The sequence below is a fragment of the Pygocentrus nattereri genome, chromosome 12 (assembly GCF_015220715.1).
Source record: "Pygocentrus nattereri isolate fPygNat1 chromosome 12, fPygNat1.pri, whole genome shotgun sequence".
Taxonomy (NCBI): domain Eukaryota; kingdom Metazoa; phylum Chordata; class Actinopteri; order Characiformes; family Serrasalmidae; genus Pygocentrus; species Pygocentrus nattereri.
In genome coordinates, this window is record NC_051222.1 from 8,759,578 (window position 1) to 8,775,609 (window position 16,032).

The 16,032-nt window shown below is 38.7% G+C and overlaps 1 long non-coding RNA gene across 2 annotated transcripts; it reads right to left on the reverse strand.

Annotated features, from left to right (window-relative positions):
• Nucleotides 1–6,724: 6,724 nt before the first annotated feature.
• Nucleotides 6,725–15,746, reverse strand: LOC108441466. Of its 2 annotated transcripts, XR_001858941.2 has the most exons (3): nt 15,457–15,746; nt 12,559–12,662; nt 6,725–9,633 (listed from the first exon to the last, which is right to left on the reverse strand). It is a non-coding gene; the product is annotated as an uncharacterized LOC108441466 (long non-coding RNA). The 2 variants fall into 2 exon arrangements; XR_005131148.1 differs by lacking the exon at nt 15,457–15,746 and having other exon boundaries at nt 12,559–14,669.
• Nucleotides 15,747–16,032: the final 286 nt, after the last annotated feature.

Below are 16,032 nucleotides of genomic sequence, written 5' to 3' on the forward strand. Positions count from 1 at the left end.
TTTTTTCAGATTTTTTTTTCCTTGCTTAAATACAGTATGCATTAATTGAAAGTTTTTTTCATTCACTTCTTACTCAGTCTCTGCCTTTAATAAAACTTGTAGCTCATTTTGCAGATGTTTCAGAACCCAACATGAAAAAAAAAAGATTATCAAATAGTCAAATTACAAATACTATGTATTTATGCCCATATGTATTTAGATAGTGCTTCAGTTTTAGTTGTTTTGTCTGGAAAAGGCAACCAGGCTTCGGGAAATAGTGTTTCAGTCTTCTTTACTCCTCTGGAGGTTAGTAATGTGTAGAAAGCTGAGTAAATCAGTAAAATTTGTGCATCATTATGTAGTTGGCAGGTTTACATAATGGTCTAAGCCTGTTTTCTCTAACAGAAAAAGTAAAGGTGACTAAGGAATCAAAGTGTTGCCACATTTCTGCAAAAAGCCAGATAATATTCCTGAGCACTGACCTATGTGAAAGTGATCTACGCCTACAATGAAACTTCAACACTAATATGCAACAACACCAGCTACTCAAACAGCTACTCAACTGCCAAAACAACTACCACACTTTTTTTCTTGTTTGGTTTTGGTGTGGTTGGCAGTCTCATGATGTCAATTTAATGTGCAGCAGTGTTAGCCTGCCTGTAGCAACATTTAACTACTAAACAGCCTCGTAAATCAGAGGATCCCCTGCCATTCCAGGTAGAAACGTACACAGGACAAACTTTATTGGCTTTGGAACACTTCTGTTTACCACAGCGTAAACGTTTTTTCTTTTTTTTTAATATCATTCATCTATTCATAGAGAAAAACAAATGTTAATGCACTGTTTTAGTAGTATTTTTCAGCATGTTAAACTCAGTAAATACATAGAAATTGTGCACTAAAATTAGTTTGTTCTCTGCAGAGGATGCCTTTACGCATTTTCACTCAGAAAATCAACCATGTGTTTAATTTCACTGTTTTTAAAACATGATATAAACACGAAAAAGCATAAATGCTGAATTATCTGTTGGTGGACAGGAGTAGGTCAACATTACTTTCTCATTTTATCGATACAGGCTATAAAGACAATGGAAATGCGTATAGTCAAGGGATTTCTAAGCATGGACTGGGCTTTCCACATCCCCTATCACCCTCAATCATCGGGTATGGTCGAAAGGGTTAATCGTACCATTAAAGGGCGGTTACGAAAAGCCATGCAGACGCAGAACACCACCAACTGGGTGAAGGTTTTACCTGTAGTTCTGGCCGAACTGCGGATGACGCGCACAGACACTCTGGGTGGTCTGTCGCCGTATGAAATTGTCATGGGACGTCCGTTCCCCCTCCCATGGCGTCAGAAAATGGCTCTGGGGGGAACGGCGGACTTGGATGTGCGTCGCAGCGAGTACACCACAGGGTTGTTAACTGTTCTGAATGAATACTGGGAGAGGGTCAACCAAACTATCACAGACCCTCCCAAGGTCCCAACCCATGCTTTTAAGCCGGGCGATCAGGTATTGGTCAAGAAATTTGAGAGAAAGGGTTTTTCAGACTACCCTTTCTCTGTACCCACTACTGTACTCGCTGTCACACGCATGGGGGTATTAACCGATCTTTTCCCACAGTGGATTCATGCCTCCAGATGTCAGTCAGCCCCACAGTGATGTATATACATGATAGACATCTAAATATTTTTGTTTCCTATCTCTAACCTGTCCTGTGTTACAGAAGTATGTTGCAGCTAATATTAATCCTGTGCCTGGTGGAACGTGCTGGCGGATCCCCCATGGATAACGTTTTCTGGCAGTATGCTAACTGGACTGCCAAGCAGTACACCAATGACTCCTGCTACGTGTGTCACCTGATGCCCTCCAGTGTGAACAAGCACTCCATGGTCACGGCCCCTCAGGATCTCTCTGCTACTCTGCAGGCGGTAGCACACACCTGTCTGTCTCCTGACTGTTTGAATGTTACTCATTATGATTACCCTCACATTAATTATTCTCTTTCTCTATCACAGGATTTTTGTTCTAAAACTCGCAACACTACAGATCTTGCTACATGTTTGCAGTACATTCTTAAATATGTCCTTACTAACTCCTTACTAGCTCCTTATTAACTACTTACTCCTTATTTTGCCATGGCTGTCCCCTTTATCTGTATGGTTTTGCTGTTGTTGTGTTTAGGTCCTTGTTTTTTCAGATGTCTCATGGAAAGGGTCTACGTGCTGGCCTCCGCGATGCGACCCCCGCGACCCGTATACCAGCCTCTCATCTCCAGCACCAATAATATGTATGTGTGTTCTCACGCACCACAGTAACTTGCCATGTTATGCCCCACCAGTTGGTGAGGCATAAAAGAGGGGAATGAAAGGGATAATTCTGCTCTAAGCTGATTTTGCAGCAAGCATAGCTGCTGTCCTTGGCAGTTTGCACAAACAACTTGCTCCTCTTATCCGGAAAACATTCCGTCCAGAACCATTTGTTCCATTTTGTAGGTAAGATTATCGTACACAGAGCAGAAGCCCCCCCTCCCTTGGGCAGTTCCTGTGGTCCGTGAGTGTGTTTCTGTCAGCTTAGCATTTTATGACTGTTAGACAACTTATTTGGGTCCACCCTGTTTGCTTGTACGCAACAGGGCAGGGCATGTTTGTATAAAAGAAGGAGTGCCCTTCTTTCTGTGTGCAGAAGACTTAATAAACTCTTTGATTGCTTATGAAAGTGGTTCTGTCTTCCTGCACCGAGCGCGCTCGCTGAGACTGAGAGATTTTACTGGACAGGTGTTATCCGCTCTCTGGTTCCTCTTCCACGATCGGACCCGAATCGGTCGGTCCTCACAAAGGGTTTCTAAGCCTACTCTAATTTAAAAACCTGTTGTACCCATTCTTGCACCACTGTTGTTACAAGGGTCTTCGTATTTCACCAAAACAGCTAGCCAACCAGAATACAGAGGTTCAAAAGTTTTCAAGCTGATGAACAGCAAAGTAAATAAACTAAATAACAAAGATAATCAGTTGGATATATCCAAGGAAATTCATCTGTACTTTTTTATTTGTATGTTTATTTTTTATTTGGTTTGTTGTATATCTTGTGTCATTCTTACCGGTTAAGAGCTCACAAACAGGCAAGTTCATAGTACCTTTCATACATTACTGTCATTCAAAGTGCATTACAAATGAAAATAGTCATTGAAAACATAAAGGGGAACAGAAATGAAAAACCTGATTAAGATGAATAATTAAAATATATTTAGAAATTACATTAGAATCATTCAAAATCAAACAACACTAAAATTAAATTGGCATAAAGTGCTGCTATAGAGAAGAAGGGCTAGGGACCATAGTCGTTTGGGGAGATCATAGATCTGAATATCATCTACATAGCTGTTGTAAGATATCCCAGAGTCTCGTAATATTTGGCCAAGGGGCAGCATGCATAAATTGAATAAGAGTGGCCCAAGAATTGAACCCAGAGGTGCCCTCTGCCACAATATATATACACTCACCGGCCACATTATTAGGTACATAGTATTGATAGTAAAAGGTTTGACCCCCTTTTTGTCTTCAGAACTGCTTTAATTCTTCGTGGCAGACTTTCAACAAGGTGTTGGAAACGTTCCTCAGAGATTTTGATCGGTTATTTGACTTACTGTTGCCTTTCTATCATCTGGAACCAGTCTGCCCATTCTCCTCTGACCTCTCACATCAACAAGGCATTTTCGTATATATATATATATATATATATATATATATATATATATATATATATATATATATGCAAAGACTTTCTATGTAATGGGGACATTTCATATTCAAACAGACAGACACATGCTGTTTGTAAATAGCAGTTATTAATTGATCTTTTTTATGCTGGAAATCTGAAGTTGAATGGTGACCAAGAGCGCAAGAAAAACAAGAAAAAAAACAGTTTAAGCACTGTTATATTTCTGAAAACTTGGGGATGTCAAGAAAGTTTTAATTGAGTAACCAAATTAAATAAGAAGGCAAAAGTACTTACTTGTGGATAGATTCCAGAGGAAGGTAGCCATGTTTTCATCCAAGGTGGAAAACAGTACCCTTTGTGTTGTGAGTTTTTATAGTGAACTTTTTTCTCCCCGCACAACAACAGCTCAGTTTAGCTCTATAAAAGTCGTACAGGAGGCAAAGTGAGCTAGTCTTGCGGAGAAGTTAATGAAATGTGGTTGAAGCCCAAAGAACCACTAAAATAGTGAATACTGATCCATTTTAGGACAGTTCCTGAGAGCCTAATCCAGTTCTCAAGTCTCTCTGAGAATGTTATGGCCAATGGCAACTATCAAATATCAAAGGCAACACTGTGACCTATTTAAGGACAGAGACAATTTTCTCAATATTTTTTTCAATGAAATGTAGATTTGAAATTGGTCTGTACACACACATATGCATATATAAGGCATAAGTTTGGTGGAGGAAGGATAATGCTATGGAGTTGTTTTTCAGGTTTGGACTAGGCCCATTTGTTCCAGTGAGGAAAATCTTAATGCTTCAGCATACCATGACATTTTGGACAATTATATACTTCCAACTTTGTGGGAACAGTTTAGGGAAGAATCGACCCTGTTCCAGCATGACTGACTCCCAGTGCTTAAAGAAAGGTCCATAAAGTCATGGCTGGCTGTTTGGTATGGAAGAATTTGACTGGCCCTCACAGAGCCCTGACCTCAACTCAAACACCTTTGGGATGAAATAGAACACAGATTGCGAGCCAGTCCCTTTTTTCCAACATCAGTGTCTGACCTCACAAATGGTCTTCTGGATGAATGGTCAAAAATTCCCACAGACCCTCTCCAACATCTTGTAGAACGTTTCCCAGAAGAGTGGAAGCTGTTAGAGCTGCAAAGGGGAACCAACTCCATATTAATGCCTATGGATTTAGAATGGGATGTCATAAAAGCTCTTTTAGGTGTGATGTGTAGGTGTCCCAATACTTTATATACACAATATTACTAGTAAAAATTCAAACTAGTCAAAACAGAATTTTTACTAGTTAAAATGTAATATTTACTAGTAATGTTTGTATCTTGTAGCTTCAAAAATTTATTGCAATAACAGTGAATTAGAAATAGGTTTGAACCAATGAGAAACTCTTACATGCTAAAACATTAAATTTCAACTTTTAATTGAAGGAATTGTTAGAATTCATTATATTATTACTTTTTTCCAGTGGAACATTTTATAATGAACAAATTTAGTTTCTTTATTAAAAGTTAAATGGTTTGCTATGCCTGTGTGCTCGAAGTCCCACTAATATCTGAATGCTTATCCTTTCTTTTTTTCATTCTTTTTTATCCCACCTTCACTTTTGACAGTTGACAGCAATTCATCTTACATTTGCTGGCATGTTAATATGTTCTACAAATGTCTGCCAAATCTTTTTCTGTTTTGTAGTTTATGCTGCATCTTACTAGACAAATTACTATTATTTACCAGCACTCATTCTCTTAAAATGCATTGCTCTGTTTCTGAAGATTCATTGTGTTCATTTTTGCAGCCAGCTGGAGCTTCACTTGACATGTGTCTTTAACATGTATGACTTCTTTTGCATTTTGATTGGCTCTTGCCCAGGACACCTCTGAAAAACAGTTGTATTAAAACTACACTGGCACTGTGAATTTATGACTCTTATTGACCAAGCCATGCATTTTGCATGCTGTAGCACTGAATTTGAACTAAAAATAAAATAGTAATTGTAGCATGTGCAAAGGTTTGGACTCTCTTAGGCTACGTTTACACAGCAGGTAAAAGTGGCCCAAATCCGATCTTTTTCCTCAAATGTGACACAGATGTGTCATCTGTGTGTCAGTGAGAACAGCAAAAATCACATTGAATCTGACATTTTCAATTCCGATTTGAGACGCTTTCATATGTGGTACTGAAATACGATCCGTATCCAATCTCCGGCAATGCGACTCAGTCTGAACAGCCAGATCGAAATTCATGAGACTTTTATGCCAAGTCAACTCGACATTCGTCATAATTTCATGCTGCTGAGGCTCACACACATTTAAGTTGATGATTCTGTACCAAAAAATCAGAGTAGACTCATCGTAGCTGTTGCAGCATCAGAGAACAGTTTAAACAATCTGAGGACACGAACCAAAGAACAGGCCATGGCCGAATATGGTGCCCTTTTTATGCCGAACTCGAACACACTGTGGGTGATGAGCCCAGCTATCATCCACTGGAACTTCATAATCGCTCCTGCGATGCTGGAGAGAACGAAACCTGGAGCGACTAGCATTCGCCAGTCATCATGATTGTTTACTTCTGGACAAACCACGTGAAGTATTGTTCTTTTGCGCATACGGGTCACTTTGGGAGCTGATCTGTTCAGGCTGATGTCACATATGGGTCACATTTAAAATATAATGTCAACAGCCAAACAAAAAATTTGGATTTGGTGAGAAAATCAGATTTGGGCCACTTTTACCTGCTGTGTAAATGTAGCCTTAGTTGCAAAGTTTCAGAATGAATTAACTCATTAGTCCTGGTATTGATAGACTCAATAGGACTGGTTAGCAGGGTTAGAAAGATTATTTAAAAAAACATTTACATACTACTGATTACCTGTTAAAATGCAACTATTAACTAATCCAAAGGATTACTATGTTAAAGACATGTAATCTGATTACATTCCATTACTTTTGGATAGGTAGTCTTTATTAAGGACAAGAAATTTAAATAAGGACAAAGAAAAAAAAACACCAAGACATTATCACCAAGTATTTTACTTAACACAAGGTAAACAGGAGATTTTATTTTACAAAATGATAGACGGAGAAGCGGCTTAGAAAATGGATGGATGGATGGATGGATGGATAATTATGGGTGATTTAATTATTCATGCTTTTTGAATTCATGCTTTCGGAAATCATGAATTCAAACAAGGTGTGGTATAGAACTACAGAAAAAAAGCAAAGACATAAGCAGTTTCACACAAATGGTTGTTGATCTCACACTGAGCTAAATGTCCAAATCTAAAAGGAGCAATAAGGAAATATTTCAAATGCCAAATTTGAACAGTATAAGCCACTGTTCTTATGCTGAAATAAATAAAGAAAAATCACTGACACAACATCGATGAGATTTTGTTTACATGCCATAAAAGAAAAAGGGAACACTACATATTGCAAATTAGATACTGATCATCCTTATGATATTATCATCAGATTATGATCTTAATGCCAATTTTAAGTCATGACATAAACAAGAAGTAAGTCTCAAGACTTGACACTTGAATTCCAAGTCAAGTTCCAAGTCAAGACAGTCGAGAATTGATTCAAGTAAAAAGTCAGTACAAGCGAATCTCAATTTGAGTTCCAAGTCGACACTGGCAAGTCAAAAGTTCCAAGTCTATATAGGCAAATCTCAAGTCAAGTACCAAGTCTATATAGGTAAATCTCAAGCCAAGTACCAAGTACAAGCAAGTTTTAAGTCAAGTAGCAAGTCTATACAGGCAAGTCTCAAGTCGAGTTCCAAGTCTATACAGGCAAGTCTCAAGTCGAGTTCCAAGTCTATACAGGCAAGTCTCAAGTCAAGTCCCAAGTCTATATGGGCAAATCTCAAGTCAAGTACCAAGTCTATATAGGCAAGTCTCAAGCCAAGTACCAAGTACAAGCAAGTCTCAAGTCGAGTTCCAAGTCTATACAGGCAAGTCTCAAGCCAAGTACCAAGTACAAGCAAGTCTCAAGTCGAGTTCCAAGTCTATACAGGTAAGTCTCAAGTCGAGTTCCAAGTCTATACAGGCAAGTCTCAAGCCAAGTACCAAGTACAAGCAAGTCTCAAGTCTATATAGGCAAGTCTCAAGTCAAGTTCCAAGTCTACACAGGCAAGTCTCAAGTCAAGTACCAAGTCTATACAAGCAAGTCTCAAGTCAAATCCCATGTCTATACAGGCAAGTCTCAAGACGAGTTCCAAGTCTATACAGGCAAGTCTCAAGTCAAGTACCAAGTCTATACAAGCAAGTCTCAAGTCAAGTCCCAACTCTATATAGGCAAGTCTCAAGTCAAGTTCCAAATCTATACAGGCAAGTCTCAAGTCAAGTCCCAAGTCTATATAGGCAAATCTCAAGTCAAGTACCAAGTCTATATAGGCAGGTCTCAAGCTAAGTGCCAAGTACAAGCAAGTCTCAAGTCAAGTCCCAAGTCTATACAGGCAAGTCTCAAGTCAAGTCCCAAGTCTATACAGGCAAGTCTCAAGTCAAGTCCCAAGTCTATATAGGCAAGTCTCAAGTCGAGTTCCAAGTCTACACAGGCAAGTCTCAAGTCAAGTACCAAGTCTATACAAGCAAGTCTCAAGTCAAGTCCCAACTCTATATAGGCAAGTCTCAAGTCAAGTCCCATGTCTATAGAAGCAAGTCTCAAGACGAGTTCCAAGTCTATACAGGCAAGTCTCAAGTCAAGTACCAAGTCTATACAAGCAAGTCTCAAGTCAAGTCCCAACTCTATATAGGCAAGTCTCAAGTCAAGTTCCAAATCTATACAGGCAAGTCTCAAGTCAAGTCCCAAGTCTATATAGGCAAATCTCAAGTCAAGTACCAAGTCTATATAGGCAGGTCTCAAGCTAAGTGCCAAGTACAAGCAAGTCTCAAGTCAAGTCCCAAGTCTATACAGGCAAGTCTCAAGTCAAGTCCCAAGTCTATACAGGCAAGTCTCAAGTCAAGTTCCAAGTCTATACAGGCAAGTCTCAAGCCAAGTACCAAGTACAAGCAAGTCTCAAGTCAAGTTCCAAGTCTATATAGGCAAGTCTCAAGTCGAGTCCCAAGTCTATACAGGCAAGTCTCAAGTCAAGTACCAAGTCTATAGAAGCAAGTCTCAAGTCAAGTCCCAAGTCTATACAGGCAAGTCTCAAGTCAAGTCCCAAGTTATTTAAGGCTGTTTCAACACTGGGCACCAAAAATGAGTAGGAGTAATAGCACAGCAAGTTATTCAGTATGGCTGAATATTAATTTCTTATTATTTTGTTTTCACCCTGTGATGGACTGGCGACCTGTCCAGGGTGTATACTGGACAGGTATAGTGAAGGTATACTCAAAAATTAGTGAACTACACATTAAAAGATTTTTTCAATGTATCATTAAATTCAACTTTGTGACGGACTGAGGGCCTGTCCAGGTGTTTCCTGCCATGATGTCCGCTGGGATTGGCTCCAGCACCCCGCAACCCAGGAGGATAAGCGGGTTAGAAGATGAATGACTGAATGAATGAATGAATGAACGAATGAACGAATTTGATGGATTATCAAATTTACAGCAGCATTCACAGCAGCATTACAGCAGCATTCAATCCATTCACATGGCAAGTGTGTAGAATCCCATCTTCAGTCAGATGCCTTTCACTTCATTTTCACTTTAGGTCTCAAGTCTTTCTGAGTCATCTGTCTCAAGTCTGAGTCAAAGTCTGAGTCACTGGTGTTTGAGTCAAAGTCGAGTCAAAAGCAAATTATTCACAGATGTTATGCTGCTCATAAACATAATTTTTTGCACGGTTTACGATCTGCAATAATGCTGTTAGGATAAGCACATCTTTGGTGTCATTTGTTTCACTCTCTTCATGATAGTTGCTCACTGGGAAGATATTTTTCATGGTTGGGCCGAGTCTGTTGCTGCATTCCTGCATCTGAACACAAGGAAACTGTTACTGTGAGACAAAAAATCGCATTATGTTGTTAAGACATAGAGCTATGCACTGGATATAGGACAAGGTAAAGGTATTAGCTGGTATCCCTGTATTGTAGTGCACTACCACACCCACTTTTGTATATTGTTTGGCTCTATATAATCTGTATGTTGTTTGTATATTGTGAATTGTCTGTAAATTACATGTACATTGTCTGTATATTGCTTGTCTTTATATAGTATTGCATATTTGTTGTACTGTGTGTACTCTATATATCTTACATTGTGTATTGTAAATGTACATTGTATGTATATTGCATATAATACTAGAGATACCAACGGCCAGACCCAAATTCCTTTTGTGTATCAACATGCTTAGTCAATAAATCTGATTCTGATGTATATCAGTTTCCAATTTATATATTAACACATTATTAAATGCACACCTATTGTTACATTCATCACTGGCCAAGTGCTTGCATTGCTTGTGGACATGTGTAAACAGGGCAATGGAAGGGCTGCTGGGAGGACTGGATCCTGTTGATATCCTTATGACTGGTGTCAGTGAGGAGCAGCATTTGTGCACTTTGAATAAGGTTCTGTCTAGGTTGAAGGAAGCTGATCTCCACTCCACTGTCATCTGAAGTGTCTGGGTCACAAAGTGACATCAAAGGACGTCCTACCACTGGAGTAAAACATGCAAGCCATCACAGATGCTCCAGAACCACAAAACACCAGGGAGCTTCAGGCCTATCTGGTCATTTTGAACTATTATGGGTGATTCATTCCAGATCTTTCCTCCACCCTGGAGGTTGACTTGGTTGTCCATATTAGCTGGGGACTGCTCAAATCTAACATTCAGGAAAAGATGGTAGCAGACCTAAAGCAGTAGTTAAAGACTAATAAAACTAATGCTCAGTACATGACTTGGTCCCACAGCATCCACAAAAGGTGCTCAATGCAACGTGGCACAGAAAAAGGGCAGAACAACCCCCTGGTCTCACCATGGAAGCTACAATAATCTACCCCCATTTGCAGCTCAGGTGGTTTTCTCTTTGCCCACCCTCTTTCTGAAGTGATCACACTGGGGCTTTATCCTGGACTATGAAGGGAGGTATACGATAACAGACTAATTGAGTTTCTTGTTAGTAAAACAGTATAGCGCAAAATAGTCTGGTTAGAGCTTAATATTTACAACCCCATTTGCAGAAAAGTTGGGACACTGTGCAAAATGTAAATAAAAACAAAATGCAATGATTTGCAGATCATTTAAACCTTATATTTAATTGAAAATAGTACAAAGGCAATGTGTCATGTTGAAACTGAGACATTTAATTGATTTTTCAATATTATTTGCCCATTTTGAATTTTATGCCAACAACACATTCCAAAAAAGTTGGAACGGGGCAATAAAAAGCTGGTAAACTTGTGTAATGCTAAACAAACAAACAGCAGGTGGTTGACTGACAACAGCTCAGTAATAAAAAGGGTATAAAAAGCATCCCAGAGAGTCTGAGTCTTTCGGAAAAAAAAGTTGAGGAGGAGCTCAACTCTATGTGAAAGACTACACAATTAAATAGTACAACAATTCAAGAACTTTAGCTTTTCATCATTTACAGCACATTATTATATTAAAAGATTCAGAATATCTGTAGAAATCTCTGTATGCAAGGGACAAGGCCGAAAACCAGTATTTGCTGCCTGTGACCTTTGGGCCCTCAGGTAGTACAGCATTAAAAACAGATATGATTCTGTAGTGAAAATCATTGCATGGGTTCAGGAACACTTCTGAAAACCATTGTCTGTGAAAACAGTTCATCACAAGTTTAAACTCTAAAACGCAAAAAGGAAATAATATATACGGGATCCAGAAATGCTGCCACCTTCTCTGGGCCTGAGCTCATTTAAAATGGACTGAGGGGAAGCGGAAAAGTGTCCTGAGGTCCAACAAATCAACATTTGGAATTATTTTTGGAAATCATGGACACTGTGTCTGTACATCTGTCAAGGCAGCATTAATGCTGAATGATATATACATGTTTTGGCAACATATGCTGCCATCCAGATGACATCTTTTTCAGGGATGATCTTACTTATTTCAGCAAGACAATGCCAAACATTTTTAATGTATTAAAACAGCATGGCTCCATATAAAAAAAGTCTGGGTGCTACATTTGCCTGCCAGGTGTCCAGCCCTATCACCCACTGATAAAACTTGCTGCATTATGAAATGAAAAATATGACAAAGGAGATCTGAACTGCTGAGCAGCTGAAATCCTATATGAAACCAGAATGGGGAAACATTTTACTTTCCAAACTACAGTTTGTCTCCTCAGTTCCCAAATGCGTACAGAGTGTTTTTAAAAGAAGAAATTATGAAACACAAGGATAAACATGCCCCAATCCAAACTTTTTTGGTATGTGTTATTGCAATCAAATTCAAAATGGGCATTCATTTTTCAAAAAACAACAGTTTCAACATTTCATATGTTGTCTTTGTAGTATTAGCCACAACATAAAGTGAAGTTTTATACAGATTTTTAAATTATGACCTATGTTCATAGTTAGTAATGGTTAGTTATTGAAAGTTACGACAAAGTGTTGTCAAACTTTTTTCCAACAACCATCCAGCAAGCCCCCCTTATGCTTTATTTAAAACGTGGTAGGGAGGTTCTCCCTATGAGCTTCTGCACAACGAAATAAATATATATGGCAGACACTGAAGTAAATCAGCATGGGAACATAACTTCGTACCTTAGGTCTTGCTAAGAGTGGCAAGCTCTTTTGAAGTAGAATATAAGATGGCTTATAGGTGAAGTTTATTTATGTATCAAGTCAACTCTTAGACCCCAGAGGGTTAACTGTCAGCATCTGTGTAAAGTCCATGCATGACCATACACACATGAATCAGAAAATAGTGACCAACCTTTTCTTTGATTTTCCTGCTTCTGTAGATCTGTGTGAGATCTTTATTGACCAGAGGACAGACATCAGCATCAACCATCGTCATAACAACCACATTTGGGATGCCTGACATGCACAGATAATTGCAAATAATAAAAAAAAAATCTGTTAATGTTTGGATAAAACGATAAAATGTGCTATATTAAAATAAATACATAAACATACATCGTTTCAGTATTACTGAATGTCAAGCCAACATAATTGAAAATTAAAACTATAACTAATGAAACACTTAATTTGAATATTCTTGGTAAGCTTTTTCATGAAATCTATGACTTACATAATTAAAAACTACATTAAAGACCTAATGAAAGCTTATGTCAATGACCACATAAATAATTCTATGAATGCACAGAATGCACTGGTATATGGTGATTGGAAGTTAATTAATTTGACCAAACTAAGAAACAAAACTACACCTAGGTCACATGACAACAGGGGAAAATACTTAAAGCCATAGTACACTGATTGTACACATTAAAATGTCCCCATGACCAGAAAATTCATGACTGAAAAAGAACAATTTTAATGCATCCTGGGTCCTGATATATCCTTTTCTTTGGCTTAGTTTCAAACTACAACAGGAGTATTCACTCAGTGATATAGTTTTCAAAAAAGTAAGTAATTTTCTTTCTTGGAGACTTACAGACAGACACACACAGATTGCAAAGCAACAAGCTGCCATGGCTACTGTCCCAAACAGGATTCACAAACAGAAGTACCCTACATTTTACCAATAAGAGTCCTTGGGCAAGACTCCTAACACTACTTTGGCCTCCCTGCATAAAATAATCAAACTGTAAGTCGTTCTGGAAAAGAGCATCTGCCAAGTGTCATAAATGTAAGTGTATAGCAGTAAGAGTAGCAGCCAGGGAGCAACAGGCTATTTGTTCAATAGTGTCTAGGTGGATTCCATGTCTTGCAGGTAAATCTCTTGGGCAAAACTTACTCCAACATTTCATTGTCATGCAATACTGCCGGTTATAAAGGTCAGTTTGTTGTGACAGTTGTTGACCGTGTTATTAGTGCAATTGTGACCACGGAGGCTGAGATACAAGGTGTTGGATATCTTGTCCTCTCGTGTCACTGCCCTTTATGTTTCATGTCAGGGTAATAAAAGGGCATTCGCCTTTACAAGCTTTTGTTTTCTGCATCTGCTTCTGAGCTGACACTGCAACATGATCATATTTGACTGTCTTGGTGATTTATGTGAATGTTTCAGGTTTCAGCTAAAATGTATAAAATTGTTGAACAGACCCAGTTAAAGTCCAGATGGCAAAAAGAAAAGATTTAAGTTGCTGTAAACGAGGAACCATTATTGGTGCAGGAATGGCAGCAGTTTCAGTCATGAAGACTGCTCAACTGGTTAGTTGTTCAGCTGGAACAGTGACTTAAGTGACGTTTACAGAGATGGAAAAAGTGATATGGTCAGATGAGTTATCTTGCATCATATTCTTTACAAGTGGGCAAGTGCGTATGTGGCATACGCTCTGCTTGACCCCTGCAATGAAGTGGGGGTCTGATGGCTCTGTTTTTGCTGTGGGGAGGATTTTGCATGGTTTAGTTCCCCTTGTTGCCATAAAGGGAATGCTCACTCCAGCAGACGTTACAGAATTGGTAGTTAGCGTTCTCCTCCAAGCATACTCAGCTGTCCAATGATGTTGTGTTAGCAGCGGTTCGAAAAATGTGGTTGGACTTCATGTGTCTTGATAGAAGCACATGTTAGCCGTCACCCAGCTTGTTTCTCTCTGAAATACATTTACTAGGGCCACTGCAAAATCTAGATAGTAAAGTTGTCTTAAGTAGTAGACTGAGGTTTAAATAAATTCTAAAATCTTTTTAAGAAATGACTAAAAATATTTTGTATCAAAGATTCTTCTTCTCCTCTGACAATAGATATGGCAATGCAATTTATTAGGTACACCTTGCTGGTAAAAGGTTGGACACCCTTTTGTCTTCAGAACTGCTTTAATGTTAATGATGCTTTAATTGCTTTCAACAAGGAGTTGGAAACGTTCCTCAGAGATTTTGGTTGGTTATTTGAGTTCTTCATTAAGTGACACTTATTAGTCCCACAACGGGGAAATTTCACCTCCGCATTTAACCCATCTGGGCAGTGAAACACCACATACACGCTAGGGGACAGTGAGCACACTTGCCCGGAGCGGTGGGCAGCCCAATCCGCAGCGCCCGGGGACCATTTGGGGGTTAGGTGTCATGTGCTGTAGGCTTTGGGGATCGAACTGGCGACCTTCCGGTCACGAGGCTGGATCCCTAAGGTTCACTAAGATCCCTAGGTTCTTGTTGCCTTTCTATCATCTGGAACCAGTCTGCCCATTCTCCTCTGACCTCTCACATCAACAAGGCATTGTCGTCCACACACCTGACCGCTCACTGGATATTTCCTCTTTTTCTGACCGTTCTCTGTAAACCCTAGAGATGGTTGTGTGAAAATCCCAGCAGATCAGCAGTTTCTGAAATACTCAGACCAGCCCGTCTGGCACCAACAACCACGCCACGTTCAAAGTCCCTTAGCAAGTTGTCTTGACCACCTCTACATGCCTAATTGCACTGAGTTGCAGCCATGTGATTGGCTGATTAGCTATTTGTGTTAACAAGCACCTGAACAGTAATAAAGTGGCTGGTGAGTTTATTACTCATGTTGGTAGGAGTAGAAAACACTAAACCATAAAGTAACTTTTATTCCGCAAAGCATTTTATTAATATTTAGTATTAAATATAATACCTATCTTTTAAAATAATTGATAAATACATATGTAAAATGTAACAATTAATAAAAAATATTATATTAAATGCTTATGTTTTATATTTATATTACATTAATGAATCAGCAACTCACACAAATCGCTGGCTTTGTTCCTGATGTGTTTCATCTTCTCGATATAACTGTTGTCCATTCGAGAGAAGGTGTGTGCAGGCACAACACTCACCAGACAGTGAACTTTGTCCTGTAGAGTGGGTTCTTAACATATCTTAACATCCTATGTTTCAAAATACTTCACCCTGCATTCTTTATTTTCAGACAGGGTATAAAGTGTTATAATGAAATTAAAGAGAATAAAGACAGCTAACTTTAATCTTAATGTACAACCCCATTTCCAAAAGTTAGGATGCTGTGCAAAATGTAAATAAAAATAAAATGCAGTGATGTGATAAATAATTTATCAATTATTTAATAAAAAAAACAAGTACAAAGACAACTTTGGATTTTATTGTTTTCTGAAAAATATATGCCCATTTTGAATATGATGCCAACAACACATTTAAAAAAAAGTTGGAGGGGGGCAAATTTATAACTGTGCTGCATCACCTCTTCGTTTAACAACACTAAGCATTTGGGAAATGAGGAGCCCGACTGCTATAGTTTTTAAAGTGAAATGTTCTCATTCTAGTTTAACACAGGATTTCAGCTGCT